This window comes from Ornithorhynchus anatinus, chromosome 1, assembly GCF_004115215.2.
Source record: "Ornithorhynchus anatinus isolate Pmale09 chromosome 1, mOrnAna1.pri.v4, whole genome shotgun sequence".
Taxonomy (NCBI): Eukaryota; Metazoa; Chordata; class Mammalia; order Monotremata; family Ornithorhynchidae; genus Ornithorhynchus; species Ornithorhynchus anatinus.
In genome coordinates this window covers 177,611,494-177,630,673 of record NC_041728.1, presented here as the reverse complement: position 1 = coordinate 177,630,673, position 19,180 = coordinate 177,611,494, and the positions used below count along the sequence as shown (strand labels likewise).

General features: G+C 44.7%; 1 non-coding gene across 1 annotated transcript; it reads right to left on the bottom strand.

Annotated features, from left to right (window-relative positions):
- Positions 1 to 1,787: 1,787 nt before the first annotated feature.
- On the bottom strand, positions 1,788 to 1,925 carry LOC114816052. Its single transcript, XR_003763828.1, has one exon. It is a non-coding gene; the product is annotated as a small nucleolar RNA SNORA7 (small nucleolar RNA).
- Positions 1,926 to 19,180: the final 17,255 nt, after the last annotated feature.

The following is a 19,180-nucleotide window of genomic DNA, read 5'->3' as shown; positions in this document are numbered from 1 at the left end:
ATCCCTGATGTCTCTCCTTTTCTGCAGTCTCTCATTTCTTCCTGACTTCAGGACATCTCTACTTGGATGTCCTGCAGGCACCTCAAACTTAATGTGTCAAAAACAGAAAATCCTTATCATGGAAATCATGATGATAATAATAATAATCAGATAATGGTATTTGTAAAGTGTTTACTATCTGCTAGGCACTGTACTAAGTGCTAAGGTGGATACAAGCAAATCGGGTTGGACATAGCCCCTGTCTCACTTGGAGCTCAGTCTTAATCCCATTTTACAGATGAGGTAACTGAGGCACAGAGAAGGAAAGTGACTTGCCAAAGGTCCCACACAATAGACAAGTGGCAGAGAAGGGATTAGAACCCACGTCCTATTGACTCCCAGTATCCTTCTCATGACTTTCCCATCACTGTTGACAGCACCACCATCTTCCTTGTCTCATCTTGACGTTACTCTTGACTCAACTCTCTCATTCAACCCACATATTCAGTCTATCACTAAATCCTGTCAGTTCCACCTTCACAACATCGATAAAATTCACCACTTTAAACTGCTAACATGTTAATTCAAGCACTTTTCCCACCTTGATAACTGATCAGTCTCCTTGTTGACCTCCCTGCCTCCTGTCTCCCCCCACTCCAAACTAGACGGCACTCTGTTGCCTAGATCATTTTTCAACAACAGTGTTCAGTCCATGTTTCTACACTCCTCAAGAACGTCCAGTGGTTGCCCATCATCCCCACACCATATGGAAACTCCTTATGTTAGGACGCTCAATCACCATGCCCCCTCCTACCTTACCTCCCTGATTTCCTACTACAATCCAGCCCACACACTTCACTTTTTTAATGGCAATCTACTCACTGTACCTTAAATCTCATGTGTCTTACCTCTGATCTCTCGCCCACATCTTGTCTCTCGCCTGCATCACCCTCCCTTTTCATTTCTGACAGGTGATCACTCCCCTCATCTTCAAAACCTTACTGAAGGCACATCTCCTCCAAGTGTCCTTCCCTGAATAGGCTTTCATTTTCTCTTCTCCCACTCCCTTCTGAGTTGCCTTTGTAACTGGATTTGCAACCTTTATTCACCCCTTCCTCACCTCCGAAGCACTTTTGTCCATTTCTGTGATTTATTCATTTATATTAATATCTCTCTTCCCCTCTAGATTGTAAGCTTGTTGTGGGCAGGGAATGTGTCTAACTCTGTTCTATTGTACTGTCCCAAGCACTTAGTACAGTACCCTGAACATACTAAAAGCTCAATAAATATGATTGATTGAATAAATATGATTGTGTCATAGTGATAATTACAGAATATGTTAAGCGTTTACTACATGCCAAACAATGTTTTAAGCACTGGGGTAGATACGAGGTAATCAGATTGACCTACATGGGGCTCCCAATCTTAATCCCCATTTTACAGATGAGCTGAGGCACAGAGAAGTGAAATGACTTGCCCAAAGAAACACAGCTGACAAGTGGTGGAGTCAGGATTAGAACCCTTGACCTCTGCCTCCCAAGCCCTTTCCACAAAGCCACGGAAGAGTAGTGGTAGTAAATAGTCTCGTGTTATGCCGTCTAGTTATTTCTGACCCATAGCGACACCACAGACACATCTCTCCCAGAACGCCCCCCTCTCTCTCTGCGATCCTTCAGGTAGCGGATCCAGAGAGTTTTCTTGGTCAAAATATGCGAGTGGTTTACCACCTCCGCCTTCCGCGCAGTAAACTTGAATCTCCACCCTCGACTCTCTCCAATTGCGCTGCTGCCCAGTATGAGTGAGTTGTGACTTGTATCAGATTGTCTTCCACTCGCTTGCCACTGGCCAAGCTAGGAATGGAATGGGTAGGCCTCTGCTTGGCTCTCCCTCCCATAGCCGAGATCGGTAGAGTACTAGAACCTCTCCAGGAGCGACCCTGAGAGGGAGGTAGTAATATTAATGGTAGCTAATAAGTCCTCTAGATTGTGAGCTCACTGTTGTTAGGGAATGTGTCTCTTTATTTTTCTATTATACTCTCCCAAGTGTTTAGTACAGTGCCCTGCACACAGTGAGCACTCAATAAATACAATTGAATGATTGAGTGAATAAGCATTTACTGTGTGCAAGGAACTGTACTAAGCCCTGGGAGAGAATGCATATGGGGGAATTAAACATGGTTCCTCTCCCTTGTAGAGTTCACAATTTAAGAGTTGAAGTAGGGGGAAAGAAATGGAGAGAGAGGCACTAGGAGTGATGAGATAATAAAATACAATACAGGCAACATACAGAATAGGCCCAAAGTCTCGGTGGGGATCGAGGGGTCCAAGAGCAGCAGGGAGCAGATTTAATCCCCACCCTGGAGGACACAGAGCATGAGGGGACCTTGGGTGGTAAGAGGGAAAGTGGCAGTCACAGGGTTCTTTTCTCTGCAGGGCGGAGGGGCTTGAGAGCACTTAGGAACAGCTTTTATCCCAGACCCAGTGGACACCGAGAACATAAGCAACTGGGATTCTCAATTCAGGAAAGAGGGTTGCAGTTATGCAGGGATCTTCTCAGTGTGGACGGAGAGGTCCTAAAAGGTGTGGAAACAGCTTCAAGGCCTAGTGGCAAGAACACGGGCTTGGAAGTCAGAGGTAGTGGGTTCTAATCCCAGCTCGGCTGCTTGTCTGCTGTGTGACCTTGGACAAGTTACTGAAGTTCTCTGGGCCTCAGTTACCTCATCTGGAAAATGGGGATTGAGACTGTGAGCCCCATGCGGGACAGGGACTGTGTCCAACCTGATTACCTTGGAACTATTCCAGTGCTTAGAACAGTGCTTGGCACATAGTAAGCGCTTAACAAGTACCATAGTAATAGTTATTGTTTCCCCACTCTAGAGTGTGAGCTCATTGTGGGCAGGGATTGTCACCCTTTATCACTGTACTGTACTTTCCGAAGCACTTAGAGAAACAGCATGGTATAGTGGCTAGGACACAGACCTGCGAGTCAGAAGGTCATGGGTTCTAATCATGACTCTGCCACTTGTCTGTTGTGTGACTTTGGGCGTGTCACTTCACTTCTTTGGGCCTCGTCTGTAAAATGGGGATTGAAACTGGGAGCCCCTTATGGGACAGGGACTGGGCCCAACCTGATTTGCTGGTATACACCCAGTACTTAGTATGGTGCCTGGCACATAATAAATGCTTAACAAATACCATAATTATTATTATCATTATTATTACTTAGTACAGTGCTCTGCATGTGGTAAGCGATTAATAAATACAATGGAGTGAGTGAATGAATCCCCAGCCCAGGAGCCAGAGCAAGCAGGGAGCAGGGTCCTTCAGTAGTGGGAAAGAAGGTGGTGGTGACACATTGCTCTCCTCTGCAGGGATGGAGGGGTCTGAGAGCACGTGGGAAAAGGTTGGATCCCAAGTCTGGTGGGCCCAGAGCATGCTGGGAGTGGCGACCCTCAGTGGCGAGAGACAAGGCCTTAGTTCATTCATTCATTCATTCATTCATTCATTAGCTTACTGCATAAACTAAGTATGCACTAAGCTTGTACTAAGCACCCGAGAGAGTACAAATTAATGATAACCAGGCACATTTCCTGCCCTCAGTGAGCTTACAGTCTAGAAGGGAGTGAAAGACATTAATATAAATAAATAAATGATAGATATGGACGTAAGTACTGTGGGGCCGGGAAGAGGGATGAATAAAAGGAGCCAGTCTGGATGTCGCAGAAGGGAATGGGAGATGAAATGGGAGCTTAATCGAGGCATGTATCACAGGGCTTTTCTAGGTGGTGACGGAGAAGGTTCTGAGAGCAGGCGGAAGTAACTTTTACCCTTGGGCTGGTGGGCCTGGAGCACGCTGGGAGTGGAGACCCTCAGTGCAGGAGGGAAGGCTGCAGTTACACCATGCTTTTGTTGGCAAGAGTGGAGAAGTCCGAGAGCACCATACCAGAACTAGCACCCAGGTCTCCTGATTCTCAAACCAGGGCTCAAATGACTCTATTTCTGGGGTGGCATTATGCAGTCATTTTCTAATATAATAATAATGATAATAGCAATACTATTACTATTATGAGAGCAATGTTCTCATAATATCCTGGCTGGATTATTGTGTCAGCCTTCTCTCTGATCTCCCTTCCTCCTGTCTCTCCCCACTCCAGTCTATTCTTCATTCCGCTGCCCGGATCATCTTTCTGCAGAAACGCTCTGGACATGTCACTCCCCTCCTTAAAAACCTCCAGTGGTTGCCTATCAACCTCCGCACGAAACAAAAACTTCTCACTTTGGGCTTCAAGGCTCTCCAACACCTTGCCCCCTTCTACCTCTCCTCCCTTCTCTCTTTCTACTGCCCACCTCGCGCGTTCTGCTCCTCGGCCGCTCACCTCCTCATCGTCCTCACCTCCTCATCGTCCCCCATTCACGCCTATCCCGCTGTTGACCTCTGGCCCACGTCCTACCGCTGTCTCAGAATGCCCTCCCTCCTCTCTCCTGCCCAACTAACTCTCTTCCCCTCTTCAAAGCCCTACTGAGAGCTCACCTCCTCCAAGAGGCCTTCCCAGACTGAGCTTCTCCTTTTCCGTCTGCTCCCTCTGCTCCCTCTCTGCTCCCCCTCCGCCCTCTGCTCCCTCCCCCTTCCCCCCTTCACCTCCCCTCAGCTAAGCTCCTTTTCCCCCCTTTCCTTCTGCTCCTCCCCCCTCCCTTCTCCTCCCTTCAGCACTGTGCTTATTTGTATATATTTTTATTACCCTATTTATTTTGTAAATGAGGTGTACATCCCCTTGATTCTATTTATCATGATCAAGTTGTCTTGTTGTTGTTCGTCTGTCTCCCCCAATTAGACTGTAAGCCCGTCAATGGGCAGGGACTGTCTCTATCTGTTGCCAAATTGTACACTCCAAGCGCTTATTACAGTGTTCTGCACATAGTAAGTGCTCAATAAATACTATTGAATGAAATACTATTGAGTGAATTACTAATAATAATACTTGTTAAGAGCTTACTATGTGCCAAGCACACTTCTAAGCACTGTAGTAGATTCAAGTCAGTCAGGTGGGACACAGTCCCTGTCCCACATGGGGCTCACAGTCTTAATCCCCATTTTACAGCTGAGGTAACTTAGGCCCAGAGAAGTGACTTGACTTGCCTAAAGTCACACAGCAGATGAGTGTCAGAGCCAGGAGTAGAACGCAGGTCCTTCTGACTCCCAGGCCTGTGCTCTATCCGCTAAGCCACACTGCTCTCCTCCTGTGGATTACCGACATTGCAGGCATAAATACAATCTTATTTAGTTCAAGCATCTTAAGTAATTAAAGGGAGACAGGCTTTAAGATCATTATGTGGAGACAAAGATGGGCACAAATGTGAATGATTGCAGTATCGGTAATGCAAAACGGCAGTCGACAGCTAACAATGAACTCAGACAAAAGAACATTCCCCTATTTCTTGGTAGACTGTCAGCCTAATTCTCACAAATAGTCTTTATATATAACTGTCTTATTTTGATTCTTGGCCGTAATCCATCAAGTACTTCTCATCCATTAAATATGATTATATGCTTTGTTGGAATAACCAGATGTTTAGCGTTGATCGGAACAGATGTCTGCTTCAAAGACCGAAAGGTTATAAACCTATTTACAACCCCAGGAAACTACACGTATTTCAGTGGTGGAAGAAGCGGGAAAAAGCTCACTTTCGGTAGACTGTTTGCAGATTTCTTCACCTGGCAAACGAATCCTGAATCCGGGCCTCAGTGTTAGGGTGGGTTAGCGATTTAGAGAAAAGTGTCCAGTGACCCCAGACTGCTTCTCTGTGACTGTGAGGAAGATTGTGCCTGGGTTACTGCATTGTGATGCTACTGTTTTCATTGACTTTTCTTGGGTGCCTTCTTTTTCAGCAACCAGAAGGACCATTTGAGATCTTCCTAGGATTTCGCATGACATCTCAGATAATAATAATGATGATGGTATTTGTTAAGCGCTGACTACGAGCCAGGGACTGCACTAGGTGCTGGGGTGGATATAAGTAAATTGGGTTGGACACAGTCCATGTCCCATTTGCGGCTCACAGTCTCAATCTCCATTTTACAGATGAGGTAACTGAGGCCCAGAGAAGTGAAGTGACTTACCCAAGGTCACACAGCAGACAGGTGATGGAGCCGGGATTAGAACCCAAGACCTTTTGACTCCCAGGCCGGTGCTCTATCCACTACGCTATGCCGCTTCTCAGATTGGAATCTTCAGCTAGATTGAAAACTCCTGGAGGACGGGGGTCCTGTATACCTACTCTCTTGCTGTACTCTCCCAGTAAGTGCTCAATAAATATCCTTGATCTATTGATTGATTTTTCCTAATTATCCTCATCAACATCATCAGTGTTTACTAAGCACCTACTAGATAAAAGGAACAGCCCTGTGACCTTGGACAAAAGGAAAGACATAAGAAAGGTCCCTGCCTGCGTGGAGCTTGAAATTTACTAGGAAGAGATAAGTGGACCTGTAATGGAAGATAAACTGTACAAAAAATAATAAGAGCTCGGTAATAATAGATACAAGCAAAGGTAAACAATTAAGTGATTACATAAACTAAAGAACAGCAGTTGGTAATGAGGATGGCCTACCGGGAAAACGGATTAGTTAAGGAAGGCCTACGGTGTGCCAAGCGTTGCACTAAGCACTGGGAGACACATTATCATCACATCAGACCTAGCCCCAATCTACATGGGGCTCACGGTCTAAGCAGGAGGGAGAACAGCGATTGGATCCCCATATTGAGAAGCAGTGAAGCCTAGTGGATAGAGCAAGGGTCTGGGAATCAGAGGAACTGGGTTCTAATCTTGGCTCCTCCACTTGTTTGCTGTGTGACTGTGGGCAAATCACTTCACTTCTCTGGGTCTCAGTTACCTCATCTGGATAATGGGGATTAAGACTGTAAACCCCATGTGCAACAGGGACTTTGATCAACCTGATCAGTCTGTATCTACCTCAGCATTTAGTATAGTGCCTCATCCATAGTGGTGCTCAACAAATATCGTTAAAGAAAAAATGTTACGGATAAGGAAACTGAGGCAAAGAGAAGTTAAGTGTCTTCCCCGAGGTTGCAAAGCAGGCAAATGGAGGGACAGTAATTAGAACCCAGGTCTTCTGACTCCCTGGCCTGTTTTCTTTCCACTAGGCCACTAATCCTTTTTTTGAAGAAGTGTTTGAAGATGAGAATATTGTAATTTAATGGCTTAGATGGGAACCAGCATTCCAGGCATCATGATTTAGTGTTACCGTCTAGCAGACAGGACTTTCCAGATTAACAGGAAAAGCAGCGTAGCCTAGTGAATATAGCCTGGCCCTGGGATTCTAAAGGATCTTAGTTCCAATTCCCGCTCTGCCACTTGTCTGTAGTATGATCTTGGGCAAGTCACTTCACTTCTCTGGGCCTCGGTTCCCTCATCTTTAAAATGGAGATTAAGACTGTGAGCCCCATGTGGGACAGCGACTGTGTCCTCCCCAGCACTTCATTCATTCAATCATATTTATTGAATGCTTACTTTGTGCAGAGCACTGTGCTAAGCGCTCGGAAAGTACAATTCAGCAACTGAGACAATCCCTACCCAACAACGGGTTTCAGGCTAGAAGGGGGGAGACAGACAACAAAACAAAGCAAAGCAAGTAAAGAGGCATCAATAGCATTAAAATAAATAAATAGAATTGTACATGTATATACACATCATTAGTAAAATAAATAGAATTATAAATAAGTACATCTATACACAAGTGCTGTGGGGCGGGGAGGGGGATGGGAAGGGGAGGAGGAACAGAAGAAAAAGGGGGTTTAATCTGGGATGGTCACCTGGAGGAGGTGGACTTTCAGGAGCACTTAGGACAGTGCATGGCACAGACTAAGTGCTTCACAAAAATCATTAAAAAACAAAAAAAAGCACAAAAAGTCCAGGAGTGACCTGTGACAAAATCTTTGAAGTCCACAGATTACTCTAAAACCTCTTTTCTCCATTAGTTTAAACCTCTAACCCTTCTTCTTCCAAAACATATTCCTTCCACTCCTCTCCTTTGCCCAGGCTTGGGAGTCAGAGGTCATGGGTTTGAATCCCGGGTCTGTCACTTGTCAGCTGTGGGACCGTGGGCAAGTCACTTAACTTCTCTGTGCCTCAGTTACCTCATCTGTAAAATGGGGATTAACTGTGAGCCTCACGTGGGACAACCTGATTACCCTGTACCTACCCCAGCGCTTAGAACAGTGCTCTGCACATAGCGCTTAACAAATGCTAACATTATTATTATTGTGATTATACCTGTATTTATGTATTTATTTTAATGTCTGTCTTCCAATCTAGACTGTAACCTCCTTGACGGCAGGGACCATGACAACTAACTCTACTGTACTCTCAATCAATCAACGTTATTTATGTGGTGAGCCCACAACAAGTTGCTTGACTGGTCACCGTGATCCTGCGAATAACAACAGAGAAGAAATTTGAGAAGGAACTGGGTTGTTCTACTTCAGGGCGGATCAGTGCCGGCCCATGGGGTCAGGGCACGGAAGGGTGTGTGGCCTTTTCTCCCCGCTCTTCCCAGGAATGGGCCTGGGAAAATCAGCGATGGCCAAGGAGAGCCACAGCTGCGAAGCCCAAGACGGATTGAAGGCGCTCCCTTTGAATCGCAAGGAGGGAAGCAACATTTGGAGGGAAGCAGCTTTGGGGGGAAGCGGCGTGTGGAAAAGGCTGGCAGTGTCAGCGGCCCGTTTCGCCAGGAACTTCACCCAACCTCCCTCCGTGGGATCAACAGAAAGGGCTCCCTGGACGAGTGGACTGGTAAGGGACCCTTGGTGGAGTGGATGTGAGCGAGAGTATGTATTTGTAACTCCCCTGCACGTTGGTAAAAACCTAAGTAAAACTTTCCACGGTAACTTCGATGGTTTGGTTTGACTCTGTATGTGTCACGGCGGGTCTACCCCGTCCAGTAAAGTCCTGGCTGGTATGAGCTGGGTGCTAGGTACAATTTATTCAGCTCTTACTCTAGGCAAGGTTCTGTATTATAAGCTTGGGAGAGTACAACACACGATACAACCATAATAATAATAATTATGGTATTTGTTAAGCCCTTACTATGTGCTGAACACTGTTTTAAGTGCTGGGGTAGATACAGGGTAATCAGATTTTCCCACGTGGGCCTCACATTTTTTAATCCCCATTTTTACAGGTGAGGTAACTGAGGCACAGGGAAGTTAAGTGACTTGCCCAAAGTCACACAGCAGACCGGTGGCGGAGCTGGGATTAGAACCCCCGACCTGTGACTCCCAAGCCCCCGCTCTTTCCACTAAGCCACGCTGTTCCTCTAACAGGAGTTTACAGTCTAGAGGGGGAGACAGACATTGAAATAAATGAATGAAATATGTATATTTATTGTGTACAAATTGTGTATTGTATATACATATATGTATTACATATACAGAAAGACACATTAGTAATCTCATTGTGGGCAGGGAATATGTCTGCTAATTTTGTTGCACTGTAGTCTTCCAAATTCTTAGTACAGTGCCCTGCACATAATAATAATAATGTTGGTATTTAAACGCTTACTATGTGCCGAGCACTGTTCTAAGCGCTGGGGTAGACACAGGGGAATCAGGTTGTCCCACGTGGGGCTCACAGTCTTAATCCCCATTTTACAGATGAGGTAACTCAGGCACCGAGAAGTTAAGTGACTTGCCCAAAGTCACACAGCTGACAAGTGGCCGAGCCGGGATTCGAACCCATGAACTCTGACTCCAAAGCCCGCGCTCTTTCCACTGAGCCATGCTGCTTCTCAAGTGCTCAATAAATACCTCTGATTGATTAATTAGTAGTAGGCTCCTAGAACAGTACTATGCACAGCTGTGTGACTGTGGGCAAGTCAACTTCACTTCTCAGTGCCTCAGTTCCCTCATCTGTAAAATGGGGGTGAAGACTGTGAGCCTCACGTGGGACAACCTCATTCCCCTGTATCTACCCCAGAGCTTAGAACAGTGCTCTGCACATAGTAAGCGCTTAACAAATACCAACATTATTATTATTATTAAGTACTATTGATTAAACTTCTCTAGGGAGGAATGATCAGCAGCTAAGCAGCAGACATCAGAGGGTATTTATTTATCCATTTCTTTATTTATTTACTTGTCTCCCCTTCTAGACTGGGAGCTTGTTGTGGGCAGGAATGTGTCTGTTTTTACAATGTACTATCCCAAGCGCTTAATACAGTGCTCTGCACACAGTTAAGCCATCAATAAATGTGACTGAATGGAGTGAGTCATTTATTCATTCAGTCGCATTTATTGAGCACTTACTGTGTGCAGAGCACTGTACTAAGCGCTTGGAAAGTACAATTCGGAGTCACATAGTTAAGGTCACAGCCAACCTCCAGCATTGCTTTGGCTTTAAAGTCAAATCGTGCAATGCCATTCTCATTTCTTTTCGGCGACCCTTAGCAGTGCTGGGCTACTTTATGGCCCCAAAGAATAAATTCCCACTCTGAAAAGTTTGCAATATAACAGATATTGAATACAGTCAAGAGGAGATGAGCTATTTCTGTCAATGTATAGGGTAAAATGACCTTCCGGTTGAAATACCAAAAAGCTTTGGTATGTTGCCAACTTTGTTTTTAAGAGCCTTGATTGTCTCTCCAGTTTTTACCATTCTGTTTTCAGAGCTTGGAAATATTCCTCTCTGACTAGCTTTGCACTTTCCCTGGAAAACCGTTCATTCTTTCTTTTCTCTTTCTATTTTCATCTTTGTTTCCATCCGCTTCCTTCACTTCTCTTACTGCAGGCTATTGGCAGGATTGTTGATTTGGTCATTATTCTTGGGAAAGGGAGGTAAGTTAATGGTATTTGTTATTAGTAATGATAATAATAATGGTATTTGTTACATGCTTACAATGTGCCAGGCAGTTTACTAAGCACTGGGGTGGATACAAGCAAAGCAGATTGAATACAGTCCCTTTCTCATGTGGAGTTCACAGTCTCAATCCCCATTTTACAGATGAGGTATCTGAGACACAGAGGAAGTGAAATGACTTGCCCAAGGTCACACAGCAGACAAGTGGCAGAGCTGGGATTAGAATCCATGACCTTCTGATTCCCAGGCCTACGCTCCATCCACTGTGCCATACTGCTTCTAGATCAACTGATGATCATTTAGATCAATTATATCTAAATTATTAATCTATTAATTCTGATGTAGATTTTTACATTGATCATCTAGGTTACTGATATATCTAGATTATTTGGATCTGTTGATCAATCAATCAATGGTATTTGTTGAGCACTGACTGTGTGTAAAGCACCATACTAAACACTTGGGAGAGTACAATTCAACCAAATTGGTAGACATGTTCCCTGCCCATAAGGAATTTACAGCCTAGAGGGAGATACAGACATTAAAATAAATTACGGATGTGGATATAGTGTTGTAGGGCTGAGTGTGGGATGAAGGTCAAATGCTTAAAGAGGTCAGAGCCAAGTGGCTAGAAGTCACAGAAGGGAACGGGAGTAGGGGAAATGAAGTTGGGGAAGCAGCGTGGCTCAGTGGAAAAGAGCCTGAGCTTCGGAGTCAGAGGTCATGGGTTCGACTCCCGGCTCTGCCACTTGTCAGCTGTGTGACTGGGGGCAAGTCACTTCACTTCTCTGTGCCTCAGTTCCCTCATCTGTAAAATGGGGATTAAGACTGTGAGCCCCACGTGGGACAACCTGATTACCCTGTATCTCCCCCAGCGCTTAGAACAGTGCTCTGCACATAGTAAGCGCTTAACAAATACCAACATTATTATTATGATTATGAAGGTTTAGTCAGGGAGGCCTCCAGGAGGAGATGGAATTTGAATAAAGCTTTAAAGATAAGGACCGTGATTGTTAGATAATAATGATAATAATGATTGTATCTGTTAAACTCTTATTATGTGCCAAGCACTGCTCTAAGCTCTGGGTTATATGCAAGGTGATCAGGTTGTCCCATATGAGTCCCACAGACTTAATCCCCATGTTACAGATGAGAGAACTGAGGCACAGAGAATTGAAATGACTTGCCCAAAGTCATACAGCTGATAAGTGGCGGAGCTGGGATTAGAACCCATGACCCACTCCCAGGCCCGTGCGCTTGCCACTAGGTCATGCTGCTTCTTGTGCTTGGGGGTAGGGAACATGCCTACCGACACTGTTATATTGTGCACTCCCAAGTGTTTAGTGCAATATTCCGAACACGGTAGCACTTAATAAATAGGATTAATTGATTGATACGAAGGAGAAGGGAGTTTCAAGCCAGAGGAAGGATGTTGGAGAGGGGTGAGGGTGAGATCCACGAGATCAAAGGTTAGAGTTAGAGGACTGAAGCGTGTGGGCTGGGTTTTAAATCAGTAGTGAATCAGTGAGGTAAGGTAGGAGCGGGTGAGTTGATTGAGTGGTTTAAAGCAAATGGTATGAAGTTTCCTTTTGATACGGAGGCAGATGGGCAAGATAGGGAGGCAGATGGGCAACCACTGAAAGTTCTTGATGAGCAGGGGGACACGACATGGATTAAACATCTATATCTATATATCTCCGTATCTATCGATATAAAGATATATATGTTTTAAATGATCCAGGCAGAAGTACAAAGTCAGGACTGGAGTGGGCAAGGCAGAAATCAGGGAGGTCAACGAGGAGGCCGATGCAGTAATCAAGGTGGGAAGGATAACTGCTTAGATCAGCACAGTAGCAGTTTAGATAGAGAATAAAGGGTGGATTTTATTCATGTTGTGAAGTTAGAACATAGATGATTTGATTAAGGAATGGGCAAGGAATGTGTGTAGCAACTGTTTTATTGTAATAATAATAACCATGGTATTTGTTAAGCGCTTACTATATGCCAGGGCTTACTAAACCCTGGGGTCGATATAAGCCAATAGGGTCGGACCTCTCCCTGTCCCATGTGGGGCTCAAGAGTCTCAATCCCCATTTTACAGATGAACTGTAACTGAGACCCAGAGAAGGAAAGTCATTTGCCCCAGGTCACATGGCAGACAAGTGGCGGAGGTAGGATTAGAATCCAAGACCTTCTGACTCCCAGTCCCGGCCTCTATCCACTATTCCACGCTCCTTCTCTACTCTCCCAAGTGTTTAGTTCACTACTCTGAACACATAAAGTGCTCAATAGACTGCGAGCTCGTTGTGGGCAGGGAATGGGTGTGTTTATTGTTATAGTTTACTCTCCCAAGTGCTTAGTACAGTGCTTAGTAAGCACTCAGTAAACACGATTCAACGAATAAATACCTTTGCTATGTGGGTTGCAGGAGAACCCTCTGAAGAGTGCATTTCCTCGCTCCCCTGATGGTCAATCAGGATGATCTGCAGTTGCCTGAAAATGTGGCGACAGGTACAGATTAGGTACTAATAATAACTGCGGTATTGGTTAAGTGCTTACTATGTGCCAGACACTGTACTTAGCGCTGGGTTGGACACCAAACCCTGTCCACATGGGGGCTCACAGTCCTAATCCCCATTTGAAAGATGAAGTAACTGAGGTGCAGTGATGTGAAGTGATTCGTCCAGGACACGCAGCAGGTAAGTGCTAGTGCTGACCTTCTCGCCGTGCCCCGATCTTGTCTGTCTCTCCACCAACCCCTGGTCCACGTCCTGCCTCTGGCCTGGAACGCCCTCCCTCAAATCCGCTAGACTATTACTATCCCACCCTTCAGAGCCTTATTGAAGGCCCATCTCCTCCAAGACGCCTTCTCTGACTAATCCCCACTTTTCCTCATCTCCCACTCCCTTCTGCATCACCCTGACTTCTTCCCTTTGCCCTTCCACCCCCCACCGACCAGCCCCACAGCACTGATGTCCTTATCTGTCATTTTATTTATTTGTATTGATGTTGGTATTTGTTAAGCGCTTACTATGTGCCGAGCACTGTTCTAAGCGCTGGGGTAGACATAGGGGAATCAGGTTGTCCCACGTGGGGCTCACAGTCTTAATCCCCATTTTACAGATGAGGGAACTGAGGCACAGAGAAGTTAAGTGACTTGCCCACAGTCACACAGCCGACAAGTGGCAGAGCTGGGATTCGAACTCATGAGTCCTGACTCCAAAGCCCATGCTCTTTCCACTGAGCCACGATGTCTATCTTCCCCCCTTCTAGATCTCCCCCCTTCTAGTCTGTGATCTCATTGTAGGCAGGGAATGTCAGCGTGTATTGTTCTATTGTACTTTCCCAAGCACTTAGTACAACGCTCTGCACACAGTAAGCACTTCATAAATATGACTGAATGAATGAATGAAAGTGGCGGGGCCCGAATTAGAACCCATGACCTTCTTACTCCCAGGCCCGGGGTCTAGCCACCGCTGCGTCTGAATACGGCGTGGCATGACGTGGCTTAGTACATGGAACGACATGGACTAAGCATCAAGTGCTTAGTACAGTGCTCTGCACACAATAAATACCATTGAATGAAATGAGGGAATACAGTGGGACGATATCAGCTGTAGAAAACGATACCCCTTCCGCTGGATGCCAAGGTTTCTGATCTAAACGAATTTCCTGGTTTGATGAGATAGGTCATGTATATAAATAACGTATGTATTTCTATTAATGTCTGTCTCCCCATCTAGACTGTAAGCTCCTTGTGCGTAGGGAATATGTCTGTTGATTGTTATAGGGTGGTCTCCCAAGTACTTAGTTCAGTGCTTTGCACACAGTAAACGCTCAATAAATACAATCGAATGAATGAGTTCTACGGACGTCATGGTTCAAGGTTCACCCTTAAGAAACTTATCAACAGAGAAGTAACGTGACCTAATGAATAGAACACGGTCCCGGGGTCAGAAGGACCAGTGTTCTGCTAATCCCGGCTCCACCACTTGCCTGCTGTGTGACCTTAGTCAAGTCACTTCATTTCTCCCAGCCTCAATTCCCTCATCTGTAAAATGGGGATAAGGACTCTGTCCCAACAGACAACCTGGTATCTACCCCAGGACTTAATACAGTGCCTGGCACATAGTAAGGGCTTAATAAATTCCATAAAAAAAAGAAAAAACAAAAAACAGTGTAGTATAATAATCCTCTAGTCTGTAAACTCATTCTCTAGACTGTAAGCTCATTATGAGCAGGAAGGGAACACGTAGCTCAGTGGAAAGAGCCTGGGCTTGGGAGTCAGAGGTCATGGGTTCGAATCCCAGCTCTGCCTCTTGTCAGATATGTGACTGTAGGCAAGTCACTTAACTTCTCTGTGCCTGAGTTACCTCATTTGTAAAATGGGGATGAAGACTGTGAGCCTCAGGTGGGACAACTTGATTACCCTGTATCTACCCCAGTGCTTAGAACAGTGCTCTGCGCAAAGTAAGCGCTTAACAAATATCAACATTATTATTATTATTATTATTACCAACTCTGTCATATTATAATAATAACAATGATAATTGTGGTATTTGTTAAGTGCTTCCTACTACTAAGTATTACTACAACTAAGCACTGGGGTGGATACAAACAAATCGGGTTGGACACAGTCCCTGCCCCATGTGGGACCCACTCTCAATCCCCATTTTACACATGAGATAACTAAAGCCCAGAGAAGTAAAGTGACTTGGCCAAGGTCACTCCCCCAAGTGCTTAATACAGTACCTGTACGTAATAAGTGCTCAAGAGATATGACTGATTGATTATAATAACAAAACAGTAAGGGGATAAATTATGGTGTGCTGAGTGCCACCACTCTATATTTTCATCCTGTCTTCACTAGAGCTGTTTAAGGAGAACTATGCATTGCTGTGATCTACGTTTCCTTGTGCAGTTTTATTTTCTAGCCTCTTGATCGATGCTCTGCTTTGCCTATATTACACTGCATTAGCTGGGAGTCGTTTTGATGTTTTCTAAGCTCACAAAGGGAACCAGAAATGGCCTGTTTAATTAACGAATGGCCAATTTCTTTGGTCTCCTGGTATTTAATAGCATTCCTGCTGAACTAGGCATCATAAACAAAACACTTGTACTTAACCTTCATGGGACTCTTAGTTTCTGTGTATTAGAAACTCTTTTCTCAAACATACTCTTATTCACCTTTCCCCACAATCCCTGAAGATAGAGACCAGTTTAAGTTTCCAAAATAATAATAATGATAATAATGGCATTTGTTAAGTGCTTACTATGTGCCAAACACTATTCTAAGCGCTGGGGGGATACGAGGTAATCAGGTTGTCTCATGTGGGTCTCACAGTCTTAATTACCATTTTACGGATGAAGTAACTGAGTCACAGAGAAATTAAGGGACTTGCCCAAAGTCACACAGCTGACAAGTGGTGGAGCCAGGATTAGAACCCATGACCTCTACCAGGCCCGTGCTTTTTCCAGTGAGTCGCGCTGCCTCTCGCAAGGCGGATATAGCCAATTCGAAAAGTGGAATAATGATAATAATAGTAACGATGGTATCTGTTAAGCACTTACTATGTGCCAAGCACTCTTCTAAGCGCTGGGGGAGATACAAGGTTATCAGGTTGTCCCAAGCGGGGCTCACAGTCTTAATCCCCATTTTCCAGATGAGGTAACTGAGGCACAGAGAAGTGAAGTGACTTGACCGAAGTCACACAGCTGACAAGTGGTGGAGCAGGGACTAGAACCCATGACCTCTGACTCCCGAGCCCCTGCTCTTTCCACTAAGCCACTGACTTAGGGGATCACGCCTAGGTTAGCTTTTTACCCCAGTCCATCATGTCATGGAAAAATGCTTATGTACTAGTTGTAATAGTAAGAGTGTTAGTAATTGTAATTATAATTATTATGGTATTTGTTGTTCTTTCAGTTGTATTTATTGAGCACTTACTGTGTGCAGAGCACTGTTCTAAGCACTTGGAAAGTACAAATCAGCAACAAAGAGAGATAATCCCTGCTCATACCGGTTTTACGGGCTCACCATGTCCCCGGCTTTGTACTAAGCACTGGAGTGGATAAAGGCAAATCGATTTGGACAGTCTCTGTCACACATAGGGTTCAGAGTCTCAATTCCCCTTTTTACAGATGAGGTAACTGAGGTGCAGAGATGTAGAGTAACTTGCCCAAGGTCACCCAGCAGACAAGTGGCGCAGTCAGGATTAGAACCCAAGACCTTCTGACTCCCAGGCCCTGGCTCTATCCACTACACCATGTGGCTTCTCTAAGAGTACTGGTAGTAATGAAAGTAGAATTAATAATAGTAGTCATAAAAATCTTAATAGTAATAATAATGGCATTTCTTAAGTGCTTACTATGTGCCAAGCACTGTTCCAAGTGCTGGGGGGATGCAAGGTGATCAGGTTGTCCCATATGGGGATCACAGTCTTAATCCCCATTTTACAGATGAGGGAACTGAGGCACAGAGAAGTTAAGTGACTTGCCCACAGTCACACAGCCAACAAGTGGCAGAGCTGGGATTCGAACTCATGAGCCCTGACTCCAAAGCCCATGTTCTTTTCCACTGAGCCACGCTGCTTCTAGTGAGCGACACTGCTTCTCTAGCAGTAGTAGAAGTTGTAGTAGTAATAATATCAATGGTGATAGTGGTAATAATAGTAGCAATGAAAGTAGCAGCAGTCGTAGTAGCAGTAGCAAAAGTAGCAATGGTCAAGTAATAATAATAATAATGATAATGGTATTTTTTAAGCACTTACTGTGTGCCAAGCATTCATTCATTCATTCAATGGTATTTGTTGAGCGCTTCCTATGTGCAGAGCACTGTACTAAGCGCTTGGAATGTACAATTCGGCAACAGATAGAGACAATCCCTGCCCAGTGATGAGCTCACAGTCTAAATGGGGGAGACAAACCGCAAAGCAAAACAGAACAAAACAAAAACAAAGACAACATCATCAAGATAAATAAAATCAAGGGGATGTACACCTCATTAACAAAATAAATAGGGTAATAAATAATCTGTACAAATGAGCACAGTGCTGGGGGAGGGATTGGGAAGAGCAGAGGGTGGCGGGGAGGGGAAGGGAGAGGGAAGAAAGGGAAAGGGAGGGCTCAGTCTGGGAAGGCCTCCTAGAGGAGGTGAGCTCTCAAGCTCTGTTCTAAGCGCTGAGGTAGATACAAGGTAATCAGGTTGTCCCACATGGGGCTCACAGTCTTAATCCCCATTTTACAGATGAGGGAACTGAGGCCCAGAGAAGTGAAGTGACTTGACCAAGGTCACATAGACAAGTGGCAGAGCCGCGATTAGAATATCAGCAGTGACTGCAGCAGCAACAGTAGTAATATTACCTATTTATTCATATCAATGTCGATCTCCCACTCCAGGTTCTTTATGGATAGGGAATGTGTCTGCTAATTCTGTTGTACTCTCCCAAGCGCTTAGTACAGTGCTCTGCACGTAGTAAGCACTCAATAAATATGACTGGTTGATCGAGAGTAGCAAGAGTAGAGTAGCAGTCCCAGAAATAGTAACAATAGAAGTAAAGATATTCAGTGTTTGCTGGGAGCAAAGTTTGACAAAGGTACAAGGAATATTCCCTGCTCAGAAGAAATTTACACTAACGGAGTAGACAGCTATGAAAATATTTACAAATAAACAAATCAGGATGAATAAATTTAATCACTCAATTAATAGAGATTTTGAGTAGTTAAGAACCTAGGTGGCATGGAACTGCCAAAATGGAAGCTGGGGGATACAAACTTGGAGGGAAATATAATTAACTGGGTAAGATAGGATTTTCAAAGGGCTCTGAATATGAGCAGAGGTGCGATTTGATGAATTTCAAAGGTTCGCGGGGTAGAGTTCCAGTGGATGGGGGATAGATAGTACATAACCACCCTTTGGTTTTTTATATTAACGTGATGATGATGACGAATGATGATGACGACGATGGTATTTGTTAAGCACTTACTATGTGCCAGAAACTATACTAAGCACTGGGGTGGACACAAGCGAATCAAATTGGACTAGTAATACTAGTAATAACAGTCTCCCAAGCCTAATGGATGGGGAAGAGACAGGAAGGAGGGAACTTCTGACACTGAGGAGGCATCAGATGGTATTTAAGAGAATTATAAAGAGGAAGAATAGTCGGAAAACAAGCAACATGGTCAAGTAGAAAGAGCACGGGCCTGGGACACTCGATGTGGGCAGGGAATGTGTCTCTTTATTGATGTATTGTACTGTCCCAAGTGCTTAGTACAGTGCTCTGCACATAGGAAACAACCAATAAGTATGATTGAATGAACTGGGTTCT